The sequence below is a fragment of the Plodia interpunctella genome, chromosome 12 (assembly GCF_027563975.2).
Source record: "Plodia interpunctella isolate USDA-ARS_2022_Savannah chromosome 12, ilPloInte3.2, whole genome shotgun sequence".
In the NCBI taxonomy this organism is placed as follows: Eukaryota; Metazoa; Arthropoda; class Insecta; order Lepidoptera; family Pyralidae; genus Plodia; species Plodia interpunctella.
Window position 1 is genome coordinate 1,789,304 of NC_071305.1, and position 21,791 is coordinate 1,811,094.

The 21,791-nt window shown below is 34.3% G+C and overlaps 1 protein-coding gene across 1 annotated transcript in view; it reads left to right on the plus strand.

Annotated features, from left to right (window-relative positions):
* Window positions 1–11,397: 11,397 nt before the first annotated feature.
* Window positions 11,398–21,791, plus strand: part of LOC128674370 (connectin-like) — an 81,684-nt gene continuing 71,290 nt past the window's right edge. The window contains exon 1 of the mRNA XM_053752865.1: window positions 11,398–11,595. The gene's annotated coding sequence lies outside the window, so the exon portion shown is untranslated. The remainder of the gene's footprint in view (window positions 11,596–21,791) is intronic.

A 21,791-nucleotide genomic window follows, 5' to 3' on the forward strand; every position in this document is an offset into this window, starting at 1 on the left:
TATTTTGCACACATGTAGTTTGATGTACGGAGTAGGACATAGGGTACCTTTCATCCCGGAAAAATAAATGTTCCCGTAGGAAATTCAGGCGGGCGAAGCCGCAGGCAAAAGTTAGTAATTAGATATGACGGATGTTTAGTTTCATTTAAACAGCGTAAAGTGAGAAGCGGTGGTGGTGTAATGGTTAAGACGCCCGCCTGTGGAGCAAAAGTTTCCAGGTTCGAATCCTACTTGTGCCACATGAGTTTGTATACCAATCTGACTCATGTATAGTAGTTTTCATCGAACACCACTTGCTTTCGATGAAGGAAAACATCGTCTTGTCTGTGAAATGGAGAAGGCAATGGCAAACCACTCCATTAATAATGCCAAAAAAGTTGTTGTGTGTGTTTCATTCCACTTAATAACCACGTGGGTCGTGGTTGCCATGAGGAATACGACTATGAAGAACGTAAGTTATTCTCCAAAAACAAATGAATATGTTGAGTAGAAGCCCCATCGACTCGACCTATGTAATAAACTTGAACTGCAGTATCCTGTATCCCGTATATTAAAGCTTGGTTGGATTGAATGTGATCTGAGTTGAGCCCGGCTGAGCCTAACTGAGCCTGGTCACTCATAATGGTCAGAAGTTATTGCGTCCGTGTATTTAAAGCTTTATACCTTGAGTTATTGTGGACGAAGCCAGAAGTGTTTTGTTCGAAAACATTTTAAAGATAAAGTGTTGGTAAAGTTTGTGAAATACCTGTTTCAAAATATTGCTGCAAGTTACATCCTTTGTCGTGACAATCTTTGTGTATTCGACTTTTCTAGAAATGTACAAGATATAGATAATATAGAATGTAAATCTTAATATTCAGATCAGAAACCCAAAATATATGGGATTTCTCCTAGATGAACCGGAATGAAAACGCTTTTTACAAAACGTATGGAGATGCGCGCGAATTGGTTTAAAAATTAACCTGATATCCGAGCCCTTCCCTTTCTCTTTCATCTGACTATTTTCCCGGTTGTTTCCTTAGTCGTTGAGCGTGGGAGCCCTTAGTCCTTGGCTCAGCTTTTCTAAGGAGCCCGAAATGTCGGTTTTGGTCAATTTCAAAACAAATGAGTTGTTCCATAATTATATTTCATTTTACGTTTTACAAATTAGACATAAATTTCGAATAAAATATATAGGTGAAATTTTCAAAAGGAAATGTTAAGTCAGCACATAGCACTCACACCATTCACACATTTCCGTGTCGACTCAGTTTTGATGCAAATGATGCTCTTTCATGGAGTTCAGCAAATCGAGCAAGCAGCGAGCGAGCAAAGATTCTCTGATTGTAAGTTTCAGTTGAACATGCAAAAAAGTTTCTAGGTTACTATAAAATTTTGAAAAAGTACGCGATGAAAGGATTAAGCTGGAAAAAGGAGAATTAACGTGGTTCTAAACCGAATAGGAGCAAAACGGAACATTCTAAAACATATTTCAATGGATTTGTTGTTTATTCACATGCTTTTAAACTTATTTTTGAAAATAATAATGATATGCAAAAATTATGGAATCGAGCGGGAATTGAACCCGCTCCCTTGTCTATCCGTGACAGTGGTCTTGACCACTGAGCTATCGAGACCATGTCAGTTCGGCTGAATTAATTCATCTCTTACGCCGACGTACAGCATTTTCATTAGAGATTAGTAGGTTCTCTTAACTAAACATTCTAAAACATATTTGAAAATAGAAAATATTAGGGCACTTGATACGACACGATATCTATTTTTAGATACAGATATCATAAGGTAGAAGGGAAAAGGGGCCCACAAATACCAAGACACAGACAAATTTATAGAATGGGCGTCGTATCGTATCCAGAAGTGAATCGTATCAAGCTATGGAGAGAGAACAATGGAAGGTACTAATGTAAGGATGATGATGCGACGAAAAATTCTGTCAACATCCGCCTATCCCTTTTTATGTGGGATGTCTCCTACACTTCTCCCTGTCCGTTGTCCGTAAAAAGGAATTAATTGCTTGGTCAACCAAGCAATTAATTCCTTTTTAGCCATATCCTGCCTAACGCGCTCAATCGATCTCATCTTCGGCCTTGCCCTACTTATTTTTGCATTCAATTTAAAATCCATAACCCCCTGAGAATGTTATTCACCTCTTTTCTGATAAGAATTGTGTATTAATGTAATGTAATTTTGAAAATAATGACACGATGGCGGGGTGTCCAAAAACAATATGAATGTCATGTGGATTTTAGACGTAGTGTCCACCTAAACAAAGTAACATGTAATCTGGCGCGTAACATGTAAACAAACATATTATAATACTATCTATTGGGCACTATTTCTGCTATCGTATTCTAATTTTATTGGTTGCCAAGGTACGGGTCTGTAGTCGTCTTGTACGACATCTACGGGAATATGATATGCTAGGGTGCAAACACACTTCACATATTTACAACGTAAGGGACTTGAAAATTTAATATATTAATATTAAATTAGCGACCCAGGACTTTGCTCGGTTAAAACCCAACAAATTATATACCTAAACCTTTCTCAAGAATCACACTATTGATGAAAACCGTATGACTGTGCAGTAGTTTTTGTGTTTAGCGCGAACAGACAGACAGACAGACGCGGCAGAGGTCTTTGTTTTATAATAATGTAAGGATTAGTATGAAAAGTAGTTTTGATTTCAAAGTATAAAAGTATCGGTTTCATTTCTGATAAAATGAATAAAAACTTAGTACATTTATAGAAAGTTTAATATTCACTTTGCGACACAACTTTGATTTCTCGGTGACTTCGTAAGTTTCTTTTACTAAAGTTTCCCAGCGAATTCTCGCCCGTATGCATTTTATTCATAAGAAGGTTGAAAAATTTGAAGTCTTTCGTAGTGCGCGTAACATCTATGTTTATATAAGACATTAATTTTTATACTTACGTATAGTTTTCATAGACCATCAGTTGCTTATGGTGAAGGAGTGAGCGTTTTCACGACCTCTTCCGTAGCCGTTAAGCGTCGGAGTTCAGAAGCCATTTTAATTCGTCTCCACTTCGCACGGTCGTCGGCATCCCTAGTTGTCAGAGCATTGGCACGCATATTATCCACATTTAGCTGCACGGTTACTAGTTCCACAACTCTAGGCCCTGTCCACCCTGTAAGAGATAAAAACGTGATGATGTATGTTTATGTATTTATTTATTTGGATTTTACTTTTCCTGAGTATATTTATTTATTTTCTTACAATTTATAGTCTTCTCTATTTTCATGTTGTACGATATCACTTTTGATTAGCCTGCTGCTGTGTACACGTCCTCTCAACCTATCGCCGGTTGACTGTAAGAGATCCCTACATGGGATCAGTCCGCCGTTGTACAATGTATCTTTCTTATATTAATTTTGATTAATGTACTTATTTTCGTGCAATAAAATTATTATAAACGAACGAACGAACGAACGATCGAACGAACGAACGAACGATCGAACGATCGAACGAACGAACGAACAAACGAACGGACGGACGGACGGACGGACGGACGGACGGACGGACGGACGGACGGACGGACGGACGGACGGACGGACGGACGGACGGACGAACGAACGAACGAACGAACGAACGAACGAATGAACGAACGAACGAACGAACGGACGGACGGACGGACGAACGAACAAACAATGAAATGTATGAACACCGGTACACTGTTTAAGTCCACAAGTATATTAATAATAGAATACATACATGTCTTCTACTATTAATAGCCAGGATTTTCTGGTGCTTGTGAAACATCGAAACTTTATGTTGGCATACATGTTGGAGAACTTATTTGGTTCAGTAAAGTTAAGACTGAACAGTTTTTCGTTACAGTAACCAGGTCAAGCAGTTGAAAATCTGACTTTATATAATTACTATATGTAAATACTGATTTTCTAATTAAATACTAATAAAGAAAAATAGGAAAATCGTTTATTTGGCCATATGTAAACATATATACAACAATATAATATTACCTCTTATTTATGTACATATATCGACCTAATGCCAAATATCGATCTGTTCTGGAAAAATATAACTGGTGCCACTTCAATTCCTTTTCGAATAAAATGCAATTTACCGCGTCATAAAAACATAAAGCCACTTATATATTAGTTCGCTTAATTCCCGGCAAATGATCGTAAATATAAAAAATGGCGCGCCGCGTGGGATATCGTTTGTCATACAATTACCTCGCTGAGCCCGGACCCTGTTCGTTACTAAACAGCGACAAATGTGTTCTAGAACAGTCTGAAAACCGCTTTTTAAACTGGTTAGTGTAACTAAGTGGAGGTCTTTACCCAGCAGTGGTACACAACTACAGGCCAGAAGAAGAAAAATACGTAATTATTCGCAATCATAGGTGGTGTCAACCGGGTTGACCGAGTGAGGAACTCGTGCAGTCGCGGCAGTCTTTATGCCCGTGAGATAGCAGACAAACTCTCAGTCAAATTTTCAAACAAATTCTCAGACAAATTCTTTGACCAATTGTTTGACAAATTCTCAGACTTTTATGTAGGACGACCAAAAACTTGACTTGAAAACGGAGTCGACTAGCCCTGTCCTGATAAATAAGAAGAGGGTCGATTCGGAATGACGGAATAAAAAATACTTTGCTAAATAGGAACATTTGATGAGGAATATGACTATGAAGAAAGTTAACCATTCAATTAAGCCGTAGCTCCTTGTTGTACTCGTAAAACTAGCCAGTTTAGTTTCCGCACTGAAAATCAAGTCGCAAAATATTTTTGCACAGTGAAAAATTAAGTTGGAACTGCCACGGCTGTAAGTAAAATGTAATTTCGGGCTCAACTCTAAGCTTACTCTCTCATATACCTATTTTAGTAAGTCACAACACATGCGATGCATTTTGACCTTATTTTTTGTATATTTTTTTATATACACATTAAATGTCTATTGAAAATGTGTAACTCTTCATAAATATAAGCAGATAAATTGTGTGTAAAAATTACGGTTCAAAGAGTGACTGTGCTTCAACTCGTGAACACTGATTATTGGATTATCAAAATTGACATACAATATGCATTCTAGAGTGTCGATTCTATTAACTTCTAATGACAATTATCATAATATCATTGTATTAGACCCCATAGAAATATAGAATTTTTACACAGATATTATTTCAAGTATGTAAATTAAAACTACTGTTGAAGCGGTCGTGGTGTAATGGTTAATACACCCGCGTGTGGGTCTGAAAGGTCTCAGGTTCATATCCTACTCGTGCCATATGAGTTTCTATGCTAATCTAACTCGTATATAGTAGTTTTCATCGACCACCACTTGCTTCCGGTGAAGGAAATCATGGTGAGAGGTAAAAGTCATGTCAGATGCCTTAAGGCGACTTCAATAAAATCTGACACCAGTGTTAGCAATAACACACTCGATATGATGATGATGACTGTTGAAACGTTATTGTGACATATAAAATTACCGTATTAATTAATTTCAATCACATAAACATGTAACGGTAATCATATTTTTGAGATTGAAATTCGTTAATGCGGTAATGCATTTGGTTTAAAACCAAACGGTTCATTCATTTTCTCCGGATCAATATGCATCAAATTTAAGCTTTTGGTCGCATAACACACAATTCAGAAATAAAACATCCTGAACTAAATAATTAAATATGACCGCACTAACGCAAAAAGCACCATGCGTCCCGATAAATATATCACAGAATTCGAAATAATAAGCTAATAGAAGTAGATGAGCTATCTTGTCATCATATGGTGGAGATTTTAACGTTGATCTCCTCACCGACGATGATCAAAGAGCAGAATTTCTTTCCTTGCTAAAATGCTACAATTTTAGACCTCTTATCTCATCAGTTACTTACATACAAGGTAATAGACAATCCTGACTGGATAACTTTTTAACTAACCTCCCAGAAGATTGCATACTTAATACCGCTATAGATCATAATGGTATTTCGGATGGTCATGCTGCGCTTTTATGCAATGTGGTACTTCCAACAACAAGTGAAACAAAGAAGAAAAATGTAACTTGTAAGAGAGAACAAAGAGTATTTAATGAGGAGAACAATAATGTGTTCCGAAAAAATATTCTGGCACACAATTGGAACGAATACGGGATAAACACTTTTCTTAAATATATAAATGAAATTTTTGAAAAGAGTTTCAAAAAGAAAGTGAAAATGTTTCGATCAAGATCTACACAGAACCTAAATTGGATAACGAAAGGAATTATGGTATCTTGCAAAATGAAACGCTTTCTTATGCCTGCACAAGGATTAGTAAATGACGAAACAATATTAAATTATAGACACAAATACATTAGAATATTTAGAAAAGTGTTAAGATACGCCAAAAAATTAGCCGTTCAGTCAATCTGCAAAAAACCACCGCCATACTATTTAAAACCACTGCTGGGAATAAGGATGTCTTGGAGGTTAAGTTAAATAATGAGCGTGTGGATCTTGCAGAGTCTGTGAAGTTCCTTGGTATACATATTGATGCTTGTCTGAACTGGAAGGAAGAACTAAAACATATAGAAAGCAAAATAAGTTCTGCATGCTATGCTCTAAGAAGCCTTAGGGAGGATTTGACGTTGGAACAATTAAAAATGACATATTATGCACTGGTTGAAGCTCACTTGAGATATAGTATCCAATTTTGGGGGAAAAGCTATGATTATAATTTAAAAAAAGCGTTCATATTACAAAAAAGGGCAATAAGAACAATGCTCTGTAAACATCAAACGGAGTCTTGCAGAAGACATTTTGTAGATTTAAAAATCCTCACAGTCCCGTGTTTGTATATTTTCATTTTACTTACAAATCTAGTTAAGCATTTAGATAAGTATGAAACCGAAGGTGAAAAGATAGAACGCTTGAATTCTAGACGAAAAGACATTCCAAATTTCCTTATACCACATTTAAAAATAACTGAGCAAAGCATTCAATTCCAAGCAGTTAAACTTTTTAACAGACTACCTCGCGATTTTAAATTAATAACTAACGTAAATGTATTTAAGGCGCGACTGAGAGCTTATTTATTGGACAAATGCTTTTATGCAGTAGATGAATTAACTTGATGACACAAATTTCATAATTGAATGTTAAATAGGTTAAATATGACTTATAAATACTTAAATGACGAATTTGAATTTTTAATTGTTTTTATGTAAGTGAATGTTAACAATGTATTAGTAAATGTTAAATTGTAAATTATTATATGGATAGGACATTATTTATTATTATTTATTTTGTATGATTTAATTGTATGCCTAATGTTAATTCCGACACAATGTCTTATTGTAAAATGGAATAAATAAATAAACAAATAAATCATAAGATATAGGACGCTTATTTACTCTTCAACTAACTACAAGGTTAAAAGTAATGTGCTAAGCACACAAATGTGCTTAAGTCTCTCTCTCTCTCTCTCTCTCTCTCTCTCTTTATAACTTTCTTTCATTTTCGCGGTTCTTTAGCCGTCACATAATGGAGACAGTCAACTTTTTCCACTCCGTTTTGCACGGTTTTCACAATCCTTCGATATCAGAATATTGTCACGTATATTATTGATGACATCAAGCCAGCACATCTTGGGTTTTCTGTGCAAAAATTATTATATCCCTGGTATTTGGTATATTTCGCGACAAACTCAAAAACTACCGCACAGATCTTAATAAGATTTTCATCAATAGATACTGTGATTCCTGAGAAAAGTTTTGGTGTATAATTTGTAAAACCATTACAAATCATTTCCCGAGCAAAGCCGAAACGGAACGCAATGTAATAAATAATCATGTATATAATAGTACGGATATTTATACCATAACTTGGTGGGCCTCAGATAGACAAATTTTATATAAAACTGGAGACACTTCTACATTCATCAGAGTTCTGTGTTCAGACTACTTACAACTTTAATCAATCGTATCACATTACACTGCTTTGTCCTGCAAAATGGAAAGTGAAAATGAACTTAAACGGTGTTGCTATAAGAGTTAGTTTAGATTGAAGAACTGTGTGAGAATTTCATTTTAATTACCAGTATGGGACCGACACAATGTGATCTAATTACTTGCATTTCCTTTGACATACATACATTTTTATTTATATTAGCGCCGTATTTTTTATACTCAATTATTATTGGTTTTGGTATATATATATAATATATATTACTGGCGACCCTGGCTACGCTCGGTTGAAAACATATTCCTCACTACTAATCACACTATTAGTGAAAACCACATTAAAAATCCATTTAAATGTTTTGAGTTACAAACAGATAGACATGCCTCCGGTACCACGGGATCCGCTTGCTATAATGATGACAATAATATTCAAATAATGCATTGGCGCGAAAAAAGTCGGATTAAAGGCTCTCAGCCGCCGTTACCGAACGCCGAACGAAGTTAGAGTATAAACAACATTGAATATTGCACTAATTTGCAGTTACACTGCGCAATATTACCCTTACCAATTTTAGTTTGGCTTAGTTCGAGCAAAAAGTTTCGATACCTAGTTGCGAATGAAATTTTGTTAAGGCGTCGACGATCACCATTTCTTTCTCTAAAACTATACAGACATTCTCTCTTATTGAGAAAATAAATATGTACTTTTTTATACCGAAAAACTTGTTATTTTCACAGTTCATTTGAAATGCACTGCACACTCAACATGAGTAGATTTTAATAAGTGGGTATTAATATAGATAAAATCGAACAATTTTTCGTTAGTACAAAATAACCCGTGATTTGAGTTTTAAAACTCAGAACGTTAAAAAGTTTTCATTGAATTATGATGTCATTTTATTAAGTTACGTTAAGTACAGTTTGTTTTCAGATAGTCATTTTATTTGTCTTTTATAAAATTTTCTTGAATATTTATGATTGAATTATGATTTTCAATTATTAAATTAAATTTAATGTCTGATATTGGTTGGTCACCTCTGCACTTTTATGTTAGTCACTATATAGTTCTATGTTTTCACTATATAGTTTTATATTTTCTCTGTCGATTTATACGTGTCGATATCTGTCCTCATAAGATATTTGTTAAGGACTATCTTTTACCCATGACTTCACCCTCACGAATTTCCCGCCTAACTCTGTTTCGAAGAAGTGGTGGTGGTGTAATGGTTAAGACCCCCGCCTGTCGTTCGAAAGGTCCCAGGTTCGTATCCTACTCGTGCCACATGAGTTTGTATACCAATCTGGCTCATGTATAGTAGTTTTTATCGTCCACCACTTGCTTCCGGTGAAGGCAAAACATCGTGAGGAAACCTGCACACTTGTTGATTATATTAACTTGTGTGTGAAATGGAGAAGGCAATGGCAAACCACTCCTTTAATAATGCCAAGAAAGTTGTTACGTGTATTTCATTCCATGCAATGACTACGACCCGCAGTCCTGAGGAATACAACTATAAAGAACTTTGTTTTGCTGTAAAAAATATCAATGTTCCCTGAGCGGATAGTACGGGATTAAGTATCGAAGACACGCATATGTATTTTTTTTTAATTCACGTGACATAGTGCTCACTATATGTTCTATTCTAGGGCGGAACCACACGAGCGTACGTTAGGAGATAAAACTTGATAATGTATAAAATTTGGTATGTTATAATTTTTATTGCACACATTTTATGTAATAGACTTTGCCTTAAATCAGAAGTTGCAATTAACTGTATCGAAGTTTGACCAATATTTTTCTATTTGAACCGAAATTTAATTCAATTATGAATTTTTATTTTAGCTACTTTTGATCGACAGATTCAAGCTGCTATCTTTGATTTAAGTTCTTTAAATGATGCTAGCTCAAGTCTAGTGACTAACTCAAGTGTTTTTTAAGTTTTTTGATTTGTTTAGTTGTTTAATGCACCTATTTGTCGAGAACTATCCACTATAAGAGACAGAAAACAACGCGAGAAAATTTGCTGGTTTCTTATTTTTTTTATTTATTTAATTCAAAACTTTTACAATAATTACATTATAATAATGCTTTTTTATAATAGTACTATTGAGTTCTTTGTAAAATATGTCAGTATCATATAACTCGGATTGCATATTAGAACACCTTGCATCAGCCTGTATACGACCGTTCATGTCTGCTCCATCGCTGTCAGTATGACTCGGTTATGGCCAGAGCTGCCGAGCACGACGTTTGCTTTAACCTAATGAAAAAGTTAAAAAAAAAGGAAAAAGTTATTAAGCAATTGGCTACTGGACAGTTGTTTATATGTAACTAGCGGCCCGTCCCGGCTTCGCTCGAGTAAAACCTTAATAAATTATACATGTAAACCTTCCTCTTGCATCACTCTGTCTTATAAAAAAATCGTTATCAAAATTCGTCACGTAGTTTTGAAGATCTAAGGATACATAGAGACAGACAGTGGGAAATGACTTTGTTTTATACTATGTAATGATAATGGTGAAAGCTTCACCCCGTCGCCAAACAGTTGGTATAATGGTGATTCGGTATACATTGCTAGTTTTTGATTGTGATAAATAATAGCACTCATACTAACTACGCAATGTGCAAACGCATTTATTTTTTATTATGGTTTTACCCGAGCGAAGCCGAGTCGCGTCGCCAGTCATTATAGAAAACCGGCCTTGTATAACCGTAGCGTGTAGCTTTTGTTAAGAATCCATTATACAAATATTTCAAACAAAGCACATTATATTCCATTAAAAATTATAAATTAAGCTCCACTTAATTTATGAATGGGACGGTTTTTCTGAATTCAACTTTCAAACTAAAGAACAGATCACAAAATAAACAATACGTAGATAAATAAGAAGCTATAATTATATAATGAATGAAAAATTTCATTAATTATGCGGAATATGACAAAAGGCTTGGAATCGTATAGTTATATCAGCAACTACACAAAGGGTTTGGAGGGCCTCGATTCTGTTTGAACTGTTTCTAAATGGCTGTTCAATTGTACTACTTTGTACACAAAACTGACATGAAGTATATTTAATAATAAAAATGTAATAAAGAAATGTGAACGTGGTGGAAAGTGTTGGATAAAATGAGGATTCTGGGGGTGTCGTTATTTAAAATTCGCCATAAACAAAAAATAAAAATATTTCACGGGAAAAACCGTAAAAATTCGATTTAATTGAAATCGATCCATTTGCGACTGAGCTCTCGACTCTCATTATTTTATCCCAGCTAGAATCGTAATTTCGCTCCATTGTTGTTCAATCATCCGAAATTCTCTCAATAAAAAAGTCGCACCCACTGTCATAATTAAATTGGTGCGTTTATCATAATTTATGAACGCACACCGCTGCGGAGTAGGTACCTTGTAATTTGGGAGCAAAACTCACTCAGAGCCTGCGCGAATGTCAGTGCTATGCGCGCCGCTACGTCGTAGACACGTCGGCTACGAACCGTTTATCGGCTACGAATCGCTACACAAGTTTTGCTACGGTGAATTATCGAACTCTGTGATTTGATTTTACAGTGAGTGATGGTGAATTACAACAGTGACAAAAGGTGATTTCAGATTTATTATCAACGGATTTTTGGAGATGATTTTAATTGACTGAATTGAAGTTATTGGTAAGCATTCCAATTTTGTTAAACATTTTTATGAATAAAAAAACTGTTTTATACTATTTTATTTCAAATTTTATTCAATATTATAAAAAAAATAGTTATCCTTAATTTTTGTAATTAAAAAATGTAGATAATTTTGTAACTATTTATAAAAATATAGAGAAGAGTGTCAAACAAAGTAAGTAATGTAAAGGTTAATTCATTAACGGATCACTGACTTTTTACCGGCAATTTAGTCACCTTGTAGATAAATTTAGGTGTTGAGGTAACGGCTCCCTTTTTTACTGGATGGAATAAAAGCGATTACCTCTTTCATAAAGGTGTAAAGTTCAATCTAGCGGAGCTAATTTAAACACAAAGACAACCAAGAATATTTTAAACAGGAATGAATATTTTTAACAAAGGAATACGTATAAAATTGGCTGTACTTATTTTTAATGAAATGGTTTATAGACCAGTATTGACATGAACTGTATCTGTTACTTAATTTTAATAGGTAATTTTAATAAACTGGAAGTGACATCTACCGCTAGGAATAAATCATATTTATAACAGTATTCTTTATGCTAATACTACAATTTTCTCGAGTTAATTGATTGAAAGTCGCAGGATATACATGGATGAGAGAGGCACATGATAGAGGAGGTTGGCGTATGCGAAGAGAGACCTATGCTCAACAGTGGCCACAAAGAGGCTGAAATTATGATGATGATGAATTGATTGAAAAAGCGAAAATTAACTACAGTTTTTAATAACTGATGTTGCATAAAATGTATAACATTTATAACCATTAATCATGTCTTCAATTTTAAGTCACTTCATCAAAGTTAATCAATCAGTCTTTAAGTTATAGGTGCTTTCCAGTTATAGGTTCTCCTAACACAATCTATTTTTCGACTTCATTTACGGCGAGGTTTTTCAAACAGTTTTCAGCGCATCTTTTCGACTGTCAATTTTGCCCAAACTTGAGGTCTGATGCAGGTCCATAATGCGCTGGCTATATCTAATTATTGGTCAAACTTAAATTTAAATAGCCTTTCAATCAAAATATATGATTTTATTATACAGTATAAAACAAAGTCTCTTCCTGCTAGTTAGCAGGAAGACAATTGTCTTACCCTATGTATGCATAGATCTTTCAAACTACGTAAAGGATTTTGATGCGAGTTTATGTGATCCCTGAGTAAGATTTAAGTGTATATTATATTTTTACCCGAGCAAAGCCGAGCCGGGGCACTAGTCGAATATAAACGCAGAATTGGATTCCCAATTTCATACAACAGAGTAGCATCAATGAGTACAACCTGAATTGCTGGTCCTGACAAAGAGATCGCAATTGTGGCAACCGGCCAAATTGTAGGAAGCTCCCAAATGGACATCACTCAATGTCAGGTGGAGGCTTTTTCCATTTGCATTATTATTTTCTGCCTCCGATTGGTTAATATCGATGAGTCGTCAGAACATTGAGTTCAAATTAAATGGATTTATTATAGATATTTCTCCCATAGCCCGGGGTTACGTGTTCGTTAGAACTTTGTTTAAAAATCATTGTGTTTTGTGTTGTTATATTATTATATTTAAAAAGTTTATTGCCCAGAATCATAAAAATAATATACAAAAATTTCATGTATTCTATATTGTTTATAATTATATATATAATTTGTTTTTTTTTGTCAATAATCTCCATCCATCCATTCATATTCGTCATAACCGTTTTCAGCGCATACGTCTCTTCCTTTCTTATTATCTGCATAAAGTATAATAGCTTTTTAACTTATTTACCTTAAACAAAAACGGAAATAACATTTTGATAGTGTTTAAAACTTATGATCTTCATTGTCAAAAAGACGCTTCTTTTTTTAATATTTAATTTTAAATTTGTCGTAGTGCGTTGTGACAAGGATACTTAGAACTACAAAAATTTTGTCAATTACTTTTTAAATTTATTCAAAAGCAGCGACACCCTTAGTTTTTATTTTTGTCATTTGTACTTTTCAAATTTCTTTTAGATGTTATAATTCAATCAATTTCGTCTACCTACGTCGAAAAAATTAATTTGTTCTACCCTATTTTTGAATTATTTTTTTTTTAATTTATTATAGAATTAACAGCACTTGAAAAAAAATTTAATATTATCTTACGTTTTTTTTTTTAATTTTTATTAATGAATACAGTATTGACATTTTCTATTAACAATTATATGTTTCTATACGTTTACTACACAAGTGTCTTCAAATACAAAACACACCTTAAATCCCTACAATTTTATTTCTCTTGTAAGTTTGATGTCAGTACTTATTTTTGCTTGTACTATTTTTTTTAAGTCAATTTGTCATTGCGTCGTTGAAATGGGATCTCCCAGGAGTTAAGATGGTGTTAATATAAAAACGCGCAGCTTTTACATACTAATATTTGTCGTGTTCCTAAAATTGGTCCTGCCATAATACAAGTATATTCAGAAATATTTCTATGATCAAAGAATGTCAAATTGAATTAAATGTAGTTGCTAACAGATTGTTTATTTTGGGAAAAGTGTTTTTAAATCCGAAAACATACAAATAGGAGCTAGTTTTCAATGCAAATTATATGATTTTATTTCCAAAGTCGATATTAATTTTAAAATTTTTGAATTAGCATTAAATTTATGAGATAGGTATTCACATATCTGACTGGAAGATCTTTAATTACTTTAAATTATTTACACAAATTTACAAAATAAATTTTGAAAAGTTCATTTACATAATACCTTACCTTTACATATTATTAAAAAGTCACCCTGTCCTACGTGTCTGTCTCTACAAACGCGATAAACTCAAAAACTGACAGATGAATTTTTGTATGGTTTTCACCAATAGATATGGTGATTCTTAAGGAAGGTTTATTAGCATCTATAACTGTCTTACTCCAGAATATGAAGTGTGTTTTATCTAACTTTGCACACACACTTCTATTACGATTGTTGCTACTGCCTCGTTATTCAAAGGCATATGGTCGAAAAGACCCGATAATAATGCTTGTATAAAGAAAGTTCAACCCGTACGATGCACCCTTTCTCCAATAAACTTGAAGTGCCTTTGGAAACTTGTGTGTTATTGACACTACACTCAAGCGAGGCTAACGGGCTATTAGGAATAAAAGCAAGATTGTATATAGGACAAGTTTGGAAGGGGGTTTAATGAGGTTGGACTTTATAACTTGGAGTTTATACACGAAAAGGACCACGAGTTTGGGGTGAAATTTGAATTTAATATATCAACATATATTGTAAAATTTTGTGTCGATTGAAAGTATTATTATGTATACGTCTTATAGCACTAATATACACATATTTTTGTACCAAAACACACATTATGACGTTGTTATATATTATAGTCCCTTCTTTATTGAAGATAGAATCCATATGTTCTTATTTGTAACAAACTTACCTGCTGAGCAATAATATATATATATATATATATATATATAAAAAATATTTTTTTTGTAAAATTTGTATAATTAAAGAAAAAAAAATTAGTTAAAGTCCTTTTATATCGCCTTTATTCTATCATGTCGTAACAACATGGGTTTAATAATACCTATATTTGTAAAGTTGAAAGTATTTGCACTTTGAAGCATGTTATAATACGTTCAGAATGTTTAATATGTTCATATTATTACTTTAAAGTTTTCTAAACTTAAAAGTTACAAGGATACAATAAAGTCTTCAAAAGTGTTAAGGAATATCATGCTTTTCAATAATTAAAAAAATGGAAAGATCTGTTTTGTGAGTGGCTTTTTAGTGTTAAAACCCCAGTACGGATTTGATGCCGACATAGCTAGAGACTAAAGGACAAACCTACGCTTCAGTCAGACAAATACAGCATTGCGCTTTAAAAGAGTGCTATCAACCCAGAAAGACAGTCAGACAAAAAAAAATGGCTTCTAATAGTCCCATAAAGACCCCTAATATTTGTTATCTTTTAATATATGTTATATACAGACATAGCCCACTTACAGTTTTGTTATATGTATATAGATTACGATAAATTAAAGCCAGTTGTCTGAATACAATAATTTCTAGCTATGTTATATATGATTAGCTTTTACCCACAATTTTCCCGTGGGAATTTCAGGAAATCGCTTCTTAATACTCCCCTACACTATCCTTGGAACCTATATACCAAGTTTCAGCTTTCTACGCCCAGTAGTTTCGGCTGTGCATCGTCTGTCACTCTAACGTTACTCAGTAACGCAAGAGTTTTATATATATATATAGATAATTTGTGGATACATACGTAAGCAAAGACCAAGAAAACTATATAACTAAATATGTAACCATATGAGATAGAAGTTTGCATACAACTTAACGGGTCAATCTGGCCAATCTCATACAAAGTGATGAGAGACAAAATATGTACGCGCTTGTTTAGTTTCTTCTCATGTACCTATTTCTGATACGCACACCTCTTTCATGTATGAACGAAATAGAAGATATAATAGCATCTATAGCCTTCTCTATCTACGTACGTAACATTTACAGTAAAAGCTGACAAATACGAAACATTTGTTTGACAAATAAAATCCATAAGTATCATTTTTTTCCCAACAATCCATCGCGCGCCTAGAATTGTTTTTTTCTGAGAATGGAAAACTTACGTGTCCCCATTTATGGAACGTATATAAGGTATGCCGTACTGAACACCAACTTGAATAGCATTCATTTGAATAGCACTATACGAACCTGATTAAAGTACATTTATAGAATTCAAATGGTTATTTATTCTAGCTATTTAAGTCCCACTGCTGGGTAACCTCACCTAATTTCTTCAAAGATTGAGCACGTAGACTCTAAGCGACAGATATCGGAGAAGAGACAGATCTAGGACAAGATGATCAGATGGCATTTGGCAAGAAATGACAAAAGAAGTCCAAAGGAAAATTGAGTGAAATGGTTAAAAGAATTTTTAATAGGCTGTGGTGTCCCACTGCTGGGCAAACGCCTTTCCTCTATTTCGTTATCCCTCCCTGTCCATTGCGTAACTCCTCCAGATTTTATCTGTCGCATCTAAATCGTCCGACCATCTTGTACTGGGGCGGCTTCTTTTTCGTCGCCAGCTAGTAGGGACCTATTCTATCGATAATCTACCTTTATAATTATTAACCTTTCTTATTTGTATCCATGAAAACTCCTCCCCTTTGAGTTTCGCTTCTCTGGGCTCTGTCCGCTCCGTAAGGAATAAAGACGTGATACTGTATTTATATATAACTAGCGGCCCAGCTTCGCTCGGATAAAAATATAATACACATAAACCTTCCTCAGGAAATACACTATCTCTTGGTGAAGACCGCATGAAAATCCGTGCAGAAGTTTTTGAGTTTATTGCGAACAGACAGAGAGACGCGGCAGAGGACTTTGCTTTATAACGTGTCATACATAAGTTACTAGTGTGGATATTCACGCAAATTCCAAAAGAAATATTATTTAATACAAAAAATATTGTATTCCACAAGCGTATCCGACACAGGTGTCCAACTATTTTAATATTGGCATCGCGTGTACCTCTGTCGAAACAAAACACTTTTCCACCGGGAAGTACTCACGTTCGAATGGAATGGAATAAAAACAATCGGTGTTATTTCTCTAACATCACGAGTATCATCTAGTTTGTCAGTTTTAAGATGCTTTGATCCAGTCAACATTGACCTTCACGTTAACCGGTTTAGAAAAATGCAAAGTGGGTACGCCATTTTATATAAACAACGGCGGCGCGCAGGTTAAAGATAACGTCTAAGTTGACTGGTGTAACTCACCCTTAGTCAATACTATGTGGTTGCGTCGTTTCAGTCCGAATTTGACAAGTTTACTCATAAAATTTTCATATCTCACTATTTGTTGGAAGGAAAATCGGAATATAACTAAGTACTTGTTTTTTTTTTACATTCTACATACGAAAAACAGTCTAATACACAAAAACGCGTCATTCCGCAAAACTTATACTAGTTAACTTATATTTCGTTGAATGTATAATTTGATTATACTACAATTATTATAAAGCCAGTATTACCCGTTATACAAGTGAACAAAATTTGAGGAGGATTATCTCAAAAATGAAACTTTCTGTGGACAAAAACAACGAATGATTCTATCGAGGAATCTAATGAAATTTTCTGTTAGTAATTAGCTAAATCTCGAAACGAATGTTAGAGAAGGCTACAAAATCACAACGTCGCATAGTGGACGGTAAATTCTGTGAATCTTCTAACTTCACATCGGCGTCCGTCCGCACTGCGCCTTCCTGTAAATCAGGCCGTCATTGAGCGATTTGCAAGCAAAGTTGAACGTGTGCTCCCATTGGCTCCAATAATAAAGGTCATCGCACACTAATACCGAACCGCTTCCATGATAAGATATTTGCAATGTATAAATTTATTTTATTTCTTAGCGATAAATGAAATAATGTTGACAAATTATAGCACACTATTATATATAATTAGAAATTGATTAGAAGGTATTACAGTTATCCATTACTCAAGCACTAGCTGCGCCCCGGAGCCCCCTATGGGTTATTACAGGTTATATTCTACCCAATACCGATACTGAAAGAGATATACACACTCACATACTTTCGCGATTATAATATTAGGATTGCTTTAGGCCTTTGCGGCATTGAGATGACTAAAAATCTGATGTAACCTAAACTTGGATTAACAACTTATACTGCATCAAGAACGACGACAGACGGAAAGACAGTAAACAGACAAAAATGATTCGCATCAATTCCGCTTGATTAGTTATCGCAGAGATATCTCAACGCGAAGAAAAACGAAATCTGACAAGGACAAAAGGAAAATATATGATTTCCTTTGAAAAGCTGTTATGAGATTCCCATGACAGAATCACTAGGGATGTTCAAACAGATTTTTTGAATATTTTATCATTTACGTGGGATGTTATCATGATTATTATTAAAATCTAAATGCTACCTGACATGTACTCGTAACCATATGTGTTTCTAAAGAGGGGTGTGATGTCAGACAGGCTCTGTGGCTTATATTTGATCTCGCTAATATTGATTTTATTTTTTACCAAGTTTCATCAAAATCAGCTCAGTTTAATCGTGGAAGTGTGACAGATAGTAGATTTTCGCATTTTTAATAATAGCATGGAAGCACTGTAATGTTCTAATATCTGTGTATGGAAGTATGAATTTCAGATGTTTTTTGGTACAGAGGTAGTTTCAAGGGTGTAATTTATATGGACAAATCACACAGATTACATAAACTGGACCAAAAGTAAGTTCAAGACTTGTGTTGTACTGACTAGCTCACCTTCAACTATATTTTATAGGACCCACACTTATATTATAAAGAAAAAAGATTTGTATTATGTTTGTAATGAATAAACTTAAAATCTACTAGACCGATTTTAATAAAATTTGGCACAGAGACAGACGAAACCTTAAAGAGTAACAAAAGCTACCTTTTTATCATGGTTTTACTCGAGCGAAGCCTGGACTGACCTTATATAAACATCCAAGACCCAATTCAATCGGAAAAATATCATTTTGAACCTTAACCTGTCCCTGCATCGAACCCGGGACCTCCTGTGTCCGATGACCATTAGGCCATCGAATATGTCTTCAATTGTTTTTTGTTTGGTGAGAATATCCAGGAGTAATTTCTAAGGCTATCCTTTATAGCAAGCCTTTGTACCAAGTTCTGCCTTAGGTTCTTAAAACTATGAAATTTCACTGAAGAAAGAGAAAAGGGATTTTTTCCAAATTATAATCTTGACCTGATTGCAAGCAAGGCCTAGACATCCTGTTACGGTCATTTCCATGAACTGCGCTTAAGTATAAGGGTGGCGACTCATCAGGGATTTTTGTCCATTGTTCTTTAATACTATCGAGTTTTTATTTTGTATCAAGTGTGTTATTGCTAACATTAATGTCAGATTCTATTCAAGTTGCTTAAAGGCACCTGACATGACTTTTTTATTTATCGCCATCTTTTGGTTTTAATTCACTTGTACATAAATAAATATATTAGGACAAATCACACAGATTGAGCCAGCTCAAAAGTAAGTTCGATACTTGTGTTATGGGATACTAACAAAACGATATAACAAATACATTATATTTTCTGATTGGCTCTGGTCTTGGATGTTTATCTATAGATAAACAGCTCGGGTCTTGGATGTTTATCTATAGATAAACATCCAAGACCAGAGCCAATCAGAAAAAGATCATTTTCCATCATGACCCGACCGGTGATCGAACCCGGGACCTCTCGGTTCAGAGGCAAGCACTTTACCACTGCGCCACCGAGGTCGTCATCTACATGCGTCTACTGATTTGTGAAGATATACGACTTCACCGGACGCTAAATATGGTTTATAATTTACTATACGTGATTTATATTTTATAAGTTTGTATTTATCACGAGTAGGATTCAAACCTGAAACCTTTCCATAGAAGTACTCGTATGTATCCCACTACCGTTTTAATTCCAACTAAGATCTGGTTCGTCCCTAGCTGTGGCAATATTTATATTATTTTGTAGAATTTCTGTTAAAAATACCTATAATTATTATGCATCTGTTCTAGTGTTTTCCCTCTTTATAAATCTGTATTTTTTCCAGTTTTTCACCCCCTCTACGCAGCTAACACTTTTCAACACAGATATCGTCCACAAATTCTCTGTGCTTGTTTGTTTCCGATATATATTTTTCCATCTATTCACGGTGGAATTCAATTATTCCGCACTTTTTAGGACCAAAATATTCGAATTGTGAAAGTTTTTATTACTATGTATTTTATGTTAGTTATTGACCGCGGTTTTGCCCATGGCAAAATGTGGTCTATGTCACTCTCCAGCTCTTTGTTTATACACCGAAAAATACTTTAAATTCTGGTGTGAAATAGAAGAAACACACACACACACTTTATTTCTTTTACTTTCGCGCTTTGAACACAAAAATACGTACAGGAACCCTTTTTAAAACTTTATATCTTGTTATGTGACATTCCACAAGAAAATGTACCTTATCCTAACTGAATAGTACAAATGCGAAAGTAAATTTGTTTGTCTCATGTTCAGACTCTATCTGCTTAACCAATCTTCTTAAAATCTTACATACAATGTAGTTTGAAGTGTGGAGATAAATAAACGGTAGTTTTCATCTCGAAAAAATAAAATTCCCGTGGTAAATTCACGCGGGCTAAACCGCGAGCAAACGCTTGTAAGGTAAGTGACAGAAGACGTTTCACTTTTTCTTTTTTATTGCATTTTATTGTATATTCGCATAATAAGTCAAAAACAACAAACAACATACATATTCTCGTTGAACATCGAATTCAAATTCAAAATTCTTTATACAATTTAGGATGATATACATCATTTGACGTCAAAAAATCACAGTGTGCAGAATAATCTAAAACTGGTTGTTTGAAATAACTCTCTCAAGAATTTAAATTTATAACCTTAATTACTTATAGTCCCCCAAAGGCGTGCACAAAACAATACTGCAGTGAGTGTAAAACTACTGCAAATCTCCCAAAGGAAGCTGTGAAAGTTTGCTCCAAGTCTGTCTCCTGCCTCATCGTGTGACCTGTCTCAAACAATGCGAGCTCCAACTGTGTTCCGTCGACTGCAAACTTTACATGGATTCTGTCTCAGCCCTTTCGCATTATATTTTCTACACTATATTTACACTTTTGAAGATAATCTCGTGCTCTAATTTTATTGCTGGTGTAGTTCTTCTCTACTTCATCCATCCCGCTGTCTGTCCCTGTATTTAGATTTTTATGCGTGTTTATTAATAGATTTTAATAGATAGAATAATTCTAGAGGAAGGGTTTAGGTATAATTTATCAAAGTTATACTCGAGCATAGACGGGACGAGCCCTAGTAGTATATTTTGGTAATTTAAAGTAATTCATTTATTTTGTTTATAACTTTAAAAATGTCTTGAATCTATGAAACCGTATGCTCTAAGCATGGCGCTGTTTGATTCTGCCCTATTCGGTGACCAAATCAAAATCAAATCATTTATTCAGAAATTAGGCCTTCACAGGCACTTTTTCACGTCATATTCTAAATTAAATGATATTTACGAAAGAAACTCGTTGGTCCTTATCACGCTAGAAGGTCTAAGTACCATTTTTTTAAATATCATGTATCAGTAATATAACAATGTAAGTACATATATATAGCGAATC